Source organism: Dipodomys ordii, unplaced genomic scaffold, assembly GCF_000151885.1.
Source record: "Dipodomys ordii isolate 6190 unplaced genomic scaffold, Dord_2.0 Scaffold131, whole genome shotgun sequence".
Lineage (NCBI taxonomy): Eukaryota > Metazoa > Chordata > Mammalia > Rodentia > Heteromyidae > Dipodomys > Dipodomys ordii.
The window spans coordinates 2223771-2238617 of NW_012267347.1; positions in this window are offsets into that span (position 1 = coordinate 2223771).

Here is a 14847-nt window from a genome sequence, read left to right on the forward strand (position 1 = left end):
TCCATCAAAGACACAAACATTTTTCCTGGTGCTGTTCTTTCCAGCAGTATATCATTAAATACCAGCTAATTTGGTTACCTTGTGATTTTTTTTTAAATTGCAAGTTAGAACTTCTGTGATAATTAAGAATATTCTAGGAAGTGGCGCTGTAGCTCAAGTGGTAGAGCGCTCGACTTGAGCTGAAGAGCTGAGGGACAGCGCCCAGGCCCAGAGTTCAAGCCCCATGACCGACCAAAAAAAAAAAAAGAATATTCTAAACTGTTCTGACCAGTGTGGTTTTCAGGCATGTGGCTGCTAAGTTGTTGAATTTAGCTGGTTCTATTGAGTTATTGAACTTTAATTTATACTTAAATAGCTGCAACTTTCTGCTGGCTATTGTATTGAATAAAATAGTCCTCAGGTATGTAAAAGGAGAGCTTCTAAATTCCCTTATCATATAAATATACATAAGTTTAACAAAGATTGAACATATAAACCATAAACCAACATCATTTATAAAAATAAATACAAATGCTTAAGATAAAATGAACAAACAGAAACTCATAACACTTTAAAAGTATAGTATATAAAGGTTATATGGGGTTAATTCTAGGTATTAAAATGGCTTATCCGTTACAGGAACCTGGGTTTGATCCTCAGCAAGTATACATACACACACACACACACACACACACACACACACAAACACATACAGAATTTATTCTTTAGTTAACATGATCACAGAGGCTGAGAAGTTCCCTGACAATACTCTGCAAGCTGGAGAAACAGAAGTCATAGCAGCTCAGTCTGAACAGCTCAATGTCTCTGAAAGAAAGTCCAAGGATATAGCCCCAATCTGAGGCCAAAGGCCTGAGAATTACTTCTTCCCCAGAGTTCCTGGTGTAAATCTGAGTCCAAAACCAATGACTGGAGTCAGTGGCAGGGAAAGGCACCAGCTCAAAAGAGGGAGAAAGAGAATGAAGTTCTCCCTCCTGCTTTTCCCATCTGGCTTCCCACCACTAGACTTCCCACCACTACACATATGTGGATGGATTTTTCCTCTTCAGTTCACTGAGCCATAGGCCAGACTTCTCCAGAAACACCCACGCAGATATGCCTAGAAAGATATGCTTTACCAATTTTGTAGATATCCTTTAATTCAATCAAGTCTGGCACCCCAGACTTTAGTGTATGACTTTTGAGAGTACATCAGTACTCCGTCCATGATAGACATCAACAGCAAAAGTGTGCTCGAAACATTTTGAATACTGTTTTAGAGATACTTGTCAATATAACTAAGAGAAAAAGGGGAAGATGAGAGAAATGGAGAGCAAGAGGGAGAGAGCTTGTATCACTTTTTGGAAAACCTTAACAATCAACTATTTATCCAAATTGGTAAGGATTGGATCAGAATTCTAAATTTATAAATTTAGAAGGGTGACTACTTATAAGACTATTGTAAAGAAAGCAATAACTTTCATACAAATAACAATCAGAGAATATGGTAGAAAAGAATCCAATTATCATAAATAGTATTTAAATATTTACAAGCCACAACAAAACAGATAAAATTTCTAGGAATAGTCTGGGAAATGTATATGTAGTTGAAGAAAATTAAAACTTCCCCAGGCACCTGAAGGGAAGTTTGAATGAATAGAGAAGGATAATATATGTTCTTGGACAGGATATTGCAAATTGACCCTTTTATTAAAACTTGTTAATGATTGTTAATGAATTTACACTAACAAATATAGTTTCATTTTATCAAATCACCAGCAGAATCATCCTGGTATATAGCAAGCTGATTCTAAAGAACACATAAAAAGTTAAAAAAAAAAAAGAATTGCCAGGGAACTTTCTACCATTAAACATAAAGCTATATAAATTGCAATAGGATTACACTAGTGTGTAAACAGGCTAGCATGCCAGAATAAGTAGTCCAGATATGGACACAAATACTTATGGGAATTTAAGCTCTGATAAAGACATCATTTCAAAACAGAAGTAAAATGGAAGAGTAGTCAAGCATCTGGGTAGCCATCTGTAAAAAATGTTGCATCATGCATACTTAATAACTTAGACAAGAATGGTGTACAAATGGATCAAATATTTAAATGCAAAGGAAACAAAAGAGCTATGAATGATTAGAAAAATCAAGATACTTTAAGAATAATTCTAGTCAGAAGAAGGTCAATCTAAACATACGACAATAGAGAAGTCATAAAATATTGATGAATTCAAAGATATTAACCATTCTTTAAAGCAGAGGCAAAGACAAAAGTTAATGTCCTTGAAAATGCATTTCAAAGTAATATTACAAAGAACTGAGTTTTGGACCATGTAAGTGTCTTTTTATAGATTGTTTGGGTAAGAGTCCAAAAGCCTACTAGGAATATAAGCAAAAGGCAGGAATAAATGGTTCAGAGAAAAGGACATACAAACAGCTCAGACAACTCATGAAAAGATGGGCAACTTGCTTTATAATTGGAAAAATGCAAATTAAAACTTGGCTGTGATGTTAATTTTCATCAATCAGATTAGTAAAGATCAAAAAGTTTGAAAACACAGAGAGTGGCAAACATGTGGGATAAGGCCTGCTAGTTTATTGCTCTAAGACAATAAAGGGCTATTCTCTCTGTGGCCATGAGGTTTGTGTTTAGCCAGATTTAGTGACTGCAGTTTTAGCAGGATGGTTATAGAGGAACCCAGATTTCAGGATATAAAGAAGATAAGAGTTGTGTGACTGCGCCTCATAGCACAATACTATTTTATGCTAATACTTTACTGTAATAGCCACATTGTGCGATGGAGTGTAAGCGTCCATATCCCATAGCAGAGATATACAGTTGTCCATTATAACTTGTACCTTTGACTTTGAATTTCCTTAGTTCCTCTTTTCATTCTTTCATCCATCAAACAAATATTTCAAGCATACTGTATCTTAGGGACACTTCAGCTATGCATCTGTACTTTCCTACTTGCCCCAGCCCAAGCTATGCTTGACTCTGTATTGTGGACACAATGATTTGCTCCCATACACTGTAATATCAATGTTGATATTCTACCTCTGGCCTTCTGAGCCAAGGCATTGATTTACGCTTCCTCTATTTTTTTTTTTTTTTAGGTCCTGGCTCCCTATAAGAGCCACCAGCTGGGATTATTGTCCACTGTGTCTCTAAGGAAGAGAAACAGTGCCTGAAAGTTGTACCTAAGACACTATGGGGCATCTGCTGTCCTCACCACAGGATATTAATTAAAAAACGAATGTGAATTGATTGCCTACCAAGGCCGATACAGCAGTTAACAAAAGAGAGAACTTTCCTGTTCTGGTGGAATGGGGGTGTAGGTATCCAACTGTAGAACTACTGCTCAGGGAGCACGAGGCCTGCTGTCTGGCAGCCATCTCCCATTTAGGGCAGAAAGGGATGGACCAATTAGAAATGTGGCTAAGTGTGCCCTGGAGTAAGGAATGCATTTAGTATAGTGAAGCAGATGTGCCTGGCTGGACTGTAAAATCTCCCCACGTAAAACCAATAAGGTAGTTTAACTAGTGAGACAAACCTTGCTTAGTGTTCATGAAGAAACCCTAACAAAATAGGCATAGCTGAGGCTGACTGTAATCGATGGTTGAAGAAGGAAGAACTCTATAGCAGAAGGAAATTCTCTTCACAATGACCTTGGACAACCCCAAAGAATATGTCAGGTGAAAGTTTCTGACCTAAGATTTCTAAATCATTAGCATCACAACTGAATGCTGAGCAGATTAGAGAGAGAAAAAGAAGGTATGCAGGTCCTTTTTCTTTGTCCAAAAGTAAAACTACTATGCTCCTGGAGAGCAGGACTCCTTTTAACATTTATAATCACAGGATTTCTTTTAATATTTATAATTAAATGAGTCTTAATTATGTTAATTGATATGAATAATAGGGAACAAAATGTCTCTTATAAGGCTATGTTTGTCTCAAAAGACTACTGTAGGATTCCCTGTCTATAAGGAGACAAGGTTGGAGGCATGGCACAGTTGGTATAACACTAACCGATGAGTGAAAGCTTCAGGGACTGAGTTTGAATCATAGTCCCTGCCAAAAAAACAAAAAAACCACCAAAAACATAAAAAGGAAAGAAAGAAGAAAGGAAAGAAAAAGAAAGAAAGGAAAGAAAAAAGGAAGGAAGGAAGGAAGGAAGGAAGGAAGGAAGGAGGTAGTTAAAGAGAATGTCAGTTTCAATAGAAGTGTAGTGGGTAAATGCCTCACTATTCCCAATGGTATGATTGCTCTAACAGCTTTCCCCGGAGTATCTCTGGCTACATGTTCTCACTTTTAGCCTTACATACAGGATATAGTAAAGGAAATCAAAGCTCCATATGCTACAAAAATATTGTCCAGATCCCATCATCTTATTCACTATAGCTAATATTTATTCATACATATCACTCACTGTATCTTAGTGTTCATGTTACCTATATTGTACCTATAGAAATGCACACAGCACTGAAGGCCATAGGAAGAATCATAATCATAGAGTGAACACATCCATAACCTTGGGGAGAGGGAATGATGTTTTCAACCAGTAATAATGATAAAAAGACTGAAAAACCGACACCCAAATGATGTTCATCCAATGACACCAATAGCAAAGTGCTAAGGCAGGCCACAGAGGGTAAGAATGTAGGGAAGAGTTTGCTGGATTCTTGTGTCAGCTGACCTCTGTCATGATCCATATTCCAAATGCAAAACTATTCATTCTTCAAGGTCTACAGGTAGTTGTGTAAAAGGAGGATGTCATTATGGAACTTTACATATACTTTCCTAAGATCCTGAGAAATATATGCACAATAGTGGGATCATATAAACGCTAAACACCACAGGGAAGAAAACTCAATAGGAATGAAACAAGATGGGAATATTCCTATTTGTCAGAGAATTAGGGTAGGGAATGATGTGTACACCAAGGCAAAGCACTTAGAGGGAAATTATGGGAGACTATGGTGGGGGGTAGAGTACTAACAATCTGAGGCTGTGGAGGAACAAGGAACAAGATATTTATACATAAGCTCTAGGCCTTGAGGGAATTTCATTCGGTAGAGAAACAAATTCAAATAGGTGATGTAGGTAATCTTCTGTAAATACGATTTATGTGTAAATGACTGCAGTAAAAATAACCAGTGGCCACTTCTCTGGAGGTCTTCGAAACAAACCAGTTCCAAGGTGCCAGTAATGGATTAAGTAATCTCTTAAGTAATTTATGATAATCAGACATAAAAAAATGTTATGCATCTTGAGGAAAAAAACACAAAAGGAAACAAAGAAAGAAGTGTCCTCATAACAACTTGCCTACAGGGTAGTCAGTGTTTTTAGGGAAAGATTATTAAAGTCTGTGCTTGCATTTGTCTTTTTATTTATTTATTTTTTAAATCCAGTGAGTGTTTCTGTGCTGTTTCAGGCACCAGATATTCAAAAATGCTCCATATCCTGGCCTGTCGGATGTCAGGGTAAGACTACAGGTTAATGTTGAGCTACTTGTTAAAGGAAACTAAGCAAGAGACAATTAGTCTGGAGTTGGTTTGTACCCAGAATGTCTCATCAGTAAACTGAAAGTTCACTTAGAAGCATTCTTTGTAACTGATTAATCTCAAATCAAGCATCACCCAATAATAGCTAGCTACTAAATAATTGATTGTTAACAAGAGACTTCCCATCAAACTGTCCCCAAACAAAGTCAGTAAACAGATTTTACTTCAGTTTTATTACAGTTTATATTTTTTCAAAATGCCTGCTGCCCACATTGTTGGGCTGGAGCTTTCTGAACTTCTAATTTTGAGTGTCACCTGATTTGTGAGTTAAGTTTTCTTTGAAGTTTTTTTTTTCTTAATAAATGTGTTAAACATGGGGCAGGGGCTGGAAATGTGGCTTAGTGGTAGAGTGCTTGTCTAACATGCATGAAGCCTTAGGTTTGATTTTTCAGTACCACCTAAACAGAAAAAGCCAGAAGTAACATTGTGGCTCAAGTGGTAGAGTCTTAGCCTTGAGCAAAAGAACCTCAGGGACAGTGCCTAGGCCCTGAATTCAATCCAGGACTGGCAAACAATATGTTAAACAAAGGACAATTAAGAAGAGAAACTTCCTTTTTTATATTTGTCTCACTGGTGAAGGTTTTGATTCACTTGAAGGTGGGCTTTCTGCTTTTCAACCTGCGGTCTTGGCTCCAGACTAAACCTGAGGTTCATCTGAGTGTGAGCCAAAGAAATGAGCAAGGCTCCTTTGCCTGTTTTTCTCCTCCTAATATAACTAGTAGATGCTAATAAAAAAATAACAAAGTGAAAATCCCAGGTTTTGATCCCCAGAAATTCAGCAACAGAACCGCTATGTATGGTAAAGGATGGCTTCATGACTGTGAGGTGCTCAAGGCCTGTGTTTAAAAAGTCTTGAATTTGGTTTCATGCCCTGGAGGCACTCCTTCACTTACTGATTTTTTTTGTTTTTTTTTTTTGTCGGTTGTGGGTCTTGAACTCTGAGCTTGGGCACTGTCCTTGTGCTCTTCAGCCCAAGGCGAGCGCTCTACCACTTGAGCCACAGAGCCACTTCTGGTTTTCTAGTGGTTTATTGTAGATAGTCTCACAGACTTTCCTGCCTGGGCTGGCTTTGAACCATGATCCCCAGATCTCAGTCTCCTGAGTAGCTAGGATTACAGTCATGAGCCAGTGGTGCCTGGTTTACTGATGATTTTGAGCAAGGAGCTCTGCATTTTCATTTTGCAGTGGGTTCTAAAATTATTTGGTTGGGCCTGATGTGTGTGTGTGTGTGTGTGTGTGTGTGTGTGTGTATGTGTGGACATGTGCACATGCATGTGTTTGGATGTGTATTATGTCATAAATATCCATTTTAACTAGGTTAGTTGAGGGGATGGGTGAGGTTGGGAGAGATTGGGAAGGATGATGGATTGGGTGACATTGATCAAAAAGCATTGCACTCAAAAATTGATATGTTTAACTGAAACCTCTTTGTACAACTACTTAAAGATAATAGCAAAAACAATCCATTTTGAAGGAAAAAGCATCCCTGACTTTCTTCAAAAGCCTACCATAAAGACTTTTTAAAATGTTAATACTAGCCATACCTGTAATCCTAGCTGCTATGGAGGCTGACATGAAGGATTGCCATTCAAAGCCAGCTTAGGCAGAAAACTCTCTGAAACTCCATCTCCAATTAACCAGTAAAATGTCAGACTGGAGGTATGGCTCAAGTGGTAGAGTACCAGCTGTGAACAAGAAATCTGAGTGAGAGCATGATGCCTTGAGTTCAAGCCCTAGTACCAGCACACACACAGACATTCAGACAGACAGACAGACACGCACACACATACACACACATGTATACACAAGTTAATTCATAATGCTAATTAGGATATGTGAAAAGAACAGTCTCACTTACTGCCTGTGGTAATGTAATTTTTCTATAGGGAAATTTAATTATATAGATGTATATATAATATACGTGCATATGTATAAATATACATATAATATATATCATATATACACATTCTCTTAAAATATTTCCTTGATATACAAGATATTAAAATATTAATACAATATTTTCTGTATCTTTGCTCTCAGGGCTCTTTTATTTAGTTTTGACTTTTACTGTCTTTTTTTCTGAATTTTATTCTCATTAAGGTAATGCACACCACAGTTTAAAAATCAAATAGTACTAACAAGTTTATAATGAAAAACAGCAGCTTCCTACTTTATCTCTCCTCACCTCTAATCCCTCCTTCCTAGAAGCAATTCATTTAGCTTTGTCTCTAGTATTCGCTTCTTTATTTCTATGCTACTTCCTTTCTTAATTTATTAAATTAAATTTCCTGTTGCCACACAGATGATTTAGTTTTCTTATACTTCTCTATAATCGTTCTATTATACTTAATCTGTATCTATTTTGCATATACTTAAAAACGTGTTGGTGTTATATGAATACATTTTCAGGCTCATGAAAGTTATGTTTTATATTTAATTGTGTTTTACATTTTTCACTTTACATTTTATGTTATGTGTTTGGGATTCATTTATGTTGCTTTATATTTACCCATGTATGGGTTAGCATATGAAAAAATTGATTTACCTTAACATTGTTGGTAATAGAAAAAGATTCATGCCAAACTTAATGTCTATTAACAGGAATTGGGTTAAATGACCATAACAGAATAGTCTGCCACATGTAAAAAGACATAAACTGGAAGTTATTGCCAGGTAGCAGGTGCAAAATTGGTGGGGGGTGATCATAGTTTCTCACTAGGTGAAAACTGGCATCGACCTTCTGTGTGAGGCATGTGAGTTTCTCATCCTGTGGATTGGCTGGTTGGGTATGTGACTCAAACCATGCCTCTCCATTTCTGTGATCTTCCTTAGTTTTAGTTAATACTAGCCATACCTGTAATCCTAGCTGTTTGCAGCCTTCCTCTCTCCTCCTCCCACACCACCAGTTCCTTTTATCCCATTGGGAAGAAATCCCGAAACCTATTACAACAGAGTTCAAATCATTAATAATAAATGGACAAAATATTCTTTCTTCCATGGGACAATCCATGTATATAAAGTTATATAACTATATATAAAAACTACATATATAGCTGTATATAGTTATTGTATATAGTTATATACATATAACTATATACATGGATTGTGCATAGATATGTAAGCTAACCACATGCATATATAGTGTGATAACTACATATTGTCATATTTTTCTTATATTTATGCAGAATTTAGTTGTTTATTTCTAAGCTGCTTCTTTTCTTGATTTATTATATCTAAGTTATCAGTTAAATTCCTGTTGTAATAGAGATGGTTGGGAACCTGGATACATGGAAATACTTTTCTCCTTTTCCGTGCTTCTTTTCTTCAAGTAGGTGAAAGCCTGGTGAAGTCTAATTATAGATCCAGGCTGAAGGAAGATAAACCAGCCCATAAACCACAGATGCTGGAATGAAGACTGGTCACACAGTAATTTAATATGAACTGGAAGTCAATACCTCCCCTGGGTCTAAGACATCCAGTTTTGCAACATCACTGCCTCCGCTGCATAAGGATGGAGGCTTCTAAATTTAGGGGTCCAAGCTTTCTTTCTACTGTGAATTTTAATTAAGCCATACAGGAATCTTTCATAGTATTCTTTCAACAGGTATTTAAAGAGCCTATGGGTACAGCTTCTATATAGGGGTCTTGAAAGAATAGAGACCGTGGGTGAAGACTAGAGAAAGCTGATTGTGCCCCTGGTGTGACGGGTCCAGTACTTAGGTCAGGCCCAGTGGCTTTGTAGTTAGTTGCTTCATTCTTTACCTGCTGGCTTTTAGAATTGGATTCTCAAATATTTCCAGGAGATTCTGGAGTTGGAAATGGTTCCAGATGCCTTAAGGGAAAGAAGTGTGATGAAAAGAATAGAAAGTATACATCAGCCTTGAAGCTGGACCAGTGCGTGCCTAAGGAGGAGTTTAAATCACCAGCTAAGTTTAAACCACCAGATAAACAATGTTTTCTCAATTGTCAGTGTCCTCCCTCCCTTTCGTAGAAAATAGTTTTGTTATTACTAAATAATTTGCAAGTCTTGGGGCTTGAACTCTGGGACTGGGCACTGTCCCTGAACTCTTTTGCTCAAAAGTAGCACTTTACCACTTGACCTACAGTGCCATTTTCGACTATTTCTGAGTAGTTTATTGGAGATAAGAGTCTCACAGACATTCCTGCCTGGGATGGCTTTGAACCACGATCCTCAGATCTCAGCCTCCTGAGTAACTAGGTTTTTGGCATTAGCTACCAGTGCCCTGCTATGAGCACATTTTTTTTTTTGGCAATGTCATCCCTTTCTTCACTTTGCCCCCTTTCTCCCTCCCATCCTTGCCTGCAAGTTTACGTAGGTCATTTTCCACATAGTATATACTGAATAGCATGATTGCATTTGTTCGTCTTTCTTCCTTCCCTTTCTGCATTCTCCTTTACCTCGCCCTCCCCCCCCCAAAAAAAAGAAAAAAACAACCCAAAACAAAAACAAACACCACCAACAACAACAAAAACTATAACAAAACTCCCCATGTTTCTATTTCCTAGACTTCTTCTCACTAAACAGTATAATTAATGTTCAGAGACACTGGTTGAGTAAGTCTTTTCTTGCCTAAATAAGAGCAAGGGATCCTTGCATACAAAGCTTTGTTTGAGGACAGTTGAAGCCAAGGCCTCATTCATAGCTGCTCTGGTTCTTCGCAGCCAAAGCCCAATCTCCTATACACAGCTGTTCTCAATGGACAAATACTCATCGATCACTCAAATAGCAAGTATAGTTCCCTGCAAGCAGGCCTAACACAATTTTGAAAATGTGTACAAACTCTCACTTGTGAAGGCTGCACAAAACTCTCATGTGTTACTTGATGAACTCTATTGAAAGATAAACAATTTTACAAATCATACTTCTGGTTATTCAGTTTATTGATCATTTTTTAATGCAGCTGGATGAATAGAAGCCATTTGACTTATTTTTTTCTCTAACTTCTGTTTCCAACTGGGCTCTGTAGAAGTTTTATATCCTGAAACTTATTGTTATTTTGGGCAGATTCCATAATGTATCTTTCTCTTTCAATTATTAAAAAGTGAAGTTCCTTTCTAACTCTCTGCCAGCCTTGCCATCAGGCTAGACTGACGATTTACAGAATAGAAAGATCAATGGGGATAATAGTATGCACTGTTGATTTTCTTCTTATTCTTGCTGTTTCTATTTAAGTGCAGGGGTGAAAAGGATAGAGTCTACTATTTAACTATCATTATTTCCTTAAGAAAGGAGAAGACCAGAGACACATGTCCACTATTTAGCTAACAACCTCATTTGTAGTCTCTCAGATGTAGTTATCATAGTTTCAGTAGCTATCACTTTGATGCTGTTACACTGACACATTGATTCTTACATTAACACATGGCAATGTCATTGACACAATGATGCTGTGAGGGGTGTGTGTGTGTGTGTGTGTGTGTGTGTGTGTGTGTGGTGGTAGACACTGAATCACCTTCTCTGGCACTTGCGGGGGTTTGGTGGAGGGTCCTACTAAAACGTCCAAGACTATGTCTTGACATAGGGAGGTGAAGTTCCACTCTTCCCAGACCCTGTGCATAGGATCTCGAGCTGCTGGTTTCTCTTGCCTGGCAGGTTGTCTTTGTGTGAGGAGAATCTGGAAATTATCTCAAGCCAGCACACTCAGTGGAGTCTCTTTAATTACAGCATTAGGTTTTTGCTGCTCCATCTTCCCTGTGTTTTGGTTACCATCTGTTGACCTCATTATAAGTGATCCTCCACTTTGTGTAGTACAAAAAATACCCCAATGGAACATCTGACTGAGACAGTTGAGATGAGCAGGAGTTTATTAGTCATGTATGTTCATAATCTGGAGATAAGGACATCACATGCCTTGTAGGATCCTGTGGGGCTGGGACTCAAGGAATAGCGTGACTCAGGAAGGGCGGTAGGAGAAACGTTTTGCTCTGTGAAGAAAGTGAGATAACCCTTGATTGCAAGGGGAAGATATGATTGATTTGGAATAGTTTTGAAGGCTGACATAGAGGTGAAATGCATTTTAGCTTGAAGATAGCTAATGGAGAAATTGGCTGGGTGGGACACTTTTCCCACCGAGTTAGAGACATATTTGGCAAGAGCAGGGCTCTTGGGGCTCAAAGATGCAAAGCAGCATGGGACTCACAATACATCCCGCCATGCCTCTCTGACTTCCTTTTTACTTGTCTTCTAGATCTAGGGTTGGATCTTGAGTCTTCTGCATAAGAAGATAACTGAGGAGGAAATGAGATGTTAGTAAGTCCTTTCCATAGCATTGATCCTTATCTGTGAGGGATTTTCTGGTTCCAAAAAATGAAATAAGGATGATGGACAGGAATCCTCTATCATCATAATAGTTCACTATGTGAATCAGCTTTCTAATATTGTAACAGAATACCTGAACTAATCAACATTCAAGAAGGGAAGGTTTGTTTTGGTTCATAGTTTGGTGCACCATTAGCTGCTCCCTTGCTTTGGGGCCCTTGGTGAGGCAGTACATCACGGTAGGAAGCCCGTGGAGGAGTTACCTACTCAGTTCATTGTTTCTCGGTGATAAAAGTGAGATAAGGGGTTAAGGTCGGAAGAGGGTTATGAGCTATGACCCAGGATCACTTCTAGTGAAGCTTCTTAGCTTGCTTCTAGCTAGCTTCTTAGTAAGAAGTTAGCTAGAAGCTAATTTAGTAAGCTTAATAGTGCCGCAAGCTGGGAGCCAGACCTTTAACACAGGAGCCTTTTGGGGGACTCATCTCCAAACCATAGCATACTCCAAGACTGCTTCTACAAGAACCAGGTATGGCTCTTTATTAGACTTCGGGAAATGAATAGACAGATGGCAAGGTTGTGGTTCGACTGACTGTAAGGAGGTTGGTTCTAGGGTTTCTTTAACAAAGTCTGAGAGAGATAGTAATCTTCAAATGTTTGCGATAATCTTTAAAATGTGTTTTATAGAAGGGGTCAATGATGGGATATCAAGAAAGTTATTGAACATTATTTCACATTATGTTCCTTGGAGTTAATCCCCCTCTGGCAGGACACCTTCAGAGGACATGAGTGTAAGGAGCCTCAGTCTTAGGATGAAAGCATCACCCCTCCTCTACAGCCCTCTTGACCATGCTTTTGATGTCTCCACAGAGATGAGATCTGAAGTTTAGAATGCCTCGTGTTTAACTTGTTACTCGGAGGTACTCTGGATATTGGTGTAGGGGTCTGAGGATGGTATGTTAATTTCTGTCACAGCAGCATGAGATGTATGAAATCTGTCATCTCCTTTTACTTCCATCAGTGTTGACAAGAGATTTCTTGCCTGACCTAGAGTTTCTTCTTTGCCCCTTTGTTTACATCCCCCAGTTTGAGGGAGGAGCATGCACAGATGCTGATAGGTAAGAAGGCTCGGTGCAATGCCCCCACAAAACTTCATTTGGACAACAGCCTGTGTGATAGACAGTGGCCTCCAGGTCCCCTGACCTGGGTCTGTGTGACCCCATGGCATGAGAAAGAAGAAGGAAGAGGGTCACAGAAAAAGTGGAGTGAAAATAGTTTCTATTTTTGCAAAAGAGTTATTGAATTACAGTTCCCACTTCAGTTAAATCTGAGATTCTTAGTAGTCCCTTGATCCCTTTCCATCCACTAGAGGCAATGACGACCCTGAACCTGGTCCAGGAACCCTACTGCTCCTCCTATCTTGCTCTCCTGAAGGGGGAGCAAGTTCATATCTGCACGGTAACCCATCTCACCAGATTCTCTTCAGTATTCTATGCTGATGAACTTCTCTCCTGAGCATTATCTCTGGCTGAACCTATTGATTCTCACTTTAGAAATTTCTATCTATGCATTTATGATTCTTAAACTATACCTTGAGTTCTGACTACCCGCCTGAATCCCGGATCCATGGGTCCAGCTATTTCTTGGGTACAATTTGAAAACTTTCAGACACTTCGACCTTAAAAGCCTCAAGTCCAACTCATTTTTTCCCCTCCACACTCAAAGATCTATTTTTAGGCATTCTGTATATTGAGGACTTGTTTACCCACGTCTTAAGATCACTTCTACCACATTGCCTCTTTCACCAAGAAATATCAATCTTAACTTTCACAAACTTGACAGAGCTGTCCATCTCTTTTCATAAACACTTCTCCCACCCCAGCTGCACCCATCAACACCATTCTTTTTTTTTTCTTTTTTTGTCGGTGGTGGAGCTTGAACTCGGGTTGGGCGCTGTCCCTCAGCTCTTTAGCTCAAGGCTAGCACTCTACCATTTGAGCTAGAGCACCACTTCGACTTTTTCTGCTTATGTGGTTCTAAGGAATTGAACCCAGGGCCTCATGCATGCAAGACCAGCACTCTACCACTGAGCCACCTTCCCAGCCCAACACCTTCTATAGTCCCATAATTGGGTCTTGGCCAGTCTTTCTCCTGTATAATTTGTTAACCCCTCTACTATCAAGATGTGCTTTCTGAATGAGAAATTCAGACAAGTCAGCACTTGCCTTAAAGATGTATGAATACTCTCCCAGCATCTTTTGGATACTTATTCTATGGATTATAAAGTCACTCATCATGTGGTTATTACCATCTCTCAACTTTGCTATCAGTGTCTCATGAATTTTGCCTATCAGCTTTCTCTCTCTCTCTCTCTCTCTCCCCCCTCTCTCTCTGTTGGTCATGGGGCTTGAACTCTGGGCCTAGGTGCTGTCCCTCAGCTCTTTAGCTTAAGGCTAGCTCTCTACCACTTGGGCTGTAGTGCCACTTCTGTTTTTTTTTTTCTGCTTATGTGGTGCTGAGGAATCAAACCCAGGGCTAGAAGCCACCAATGTGTATTTCTATAGCATCCTATACTGGTCTTATAAAATTTATCATCTTTATTGAAACTTTAACATTGGAATTCCTCTGGTTCTTTATTAGGCAGGAGTCATGATAGCTTAACCATTACTCTAGTTCCAGTGACTAGCAGAGTGTCTACATCAAATATACTTTTGATAAATACTTAGGGTAGTATACAGGTGTTTGTAGAGACCTACATGCATGTGAATGTACATGTGTACATTCATATAGAGATATGTGTTTTTTCTATCCCTCTTCCCTAGGCCCTATGAAATAATAGCGGTACAGGATGTTATGTGAGGCCGAAAGCTCTACTGCTTACTAACCATATTGCAGTTAAGTTACCCTTTCTAAATTGCAGCTATCATGATGAGAATAACAACACCTATCTCCCTAGATAATATCCCTCTCCCATCTTACAATTCTGGAAATAGATGCATAGAGAGGTTCGAATATCCAG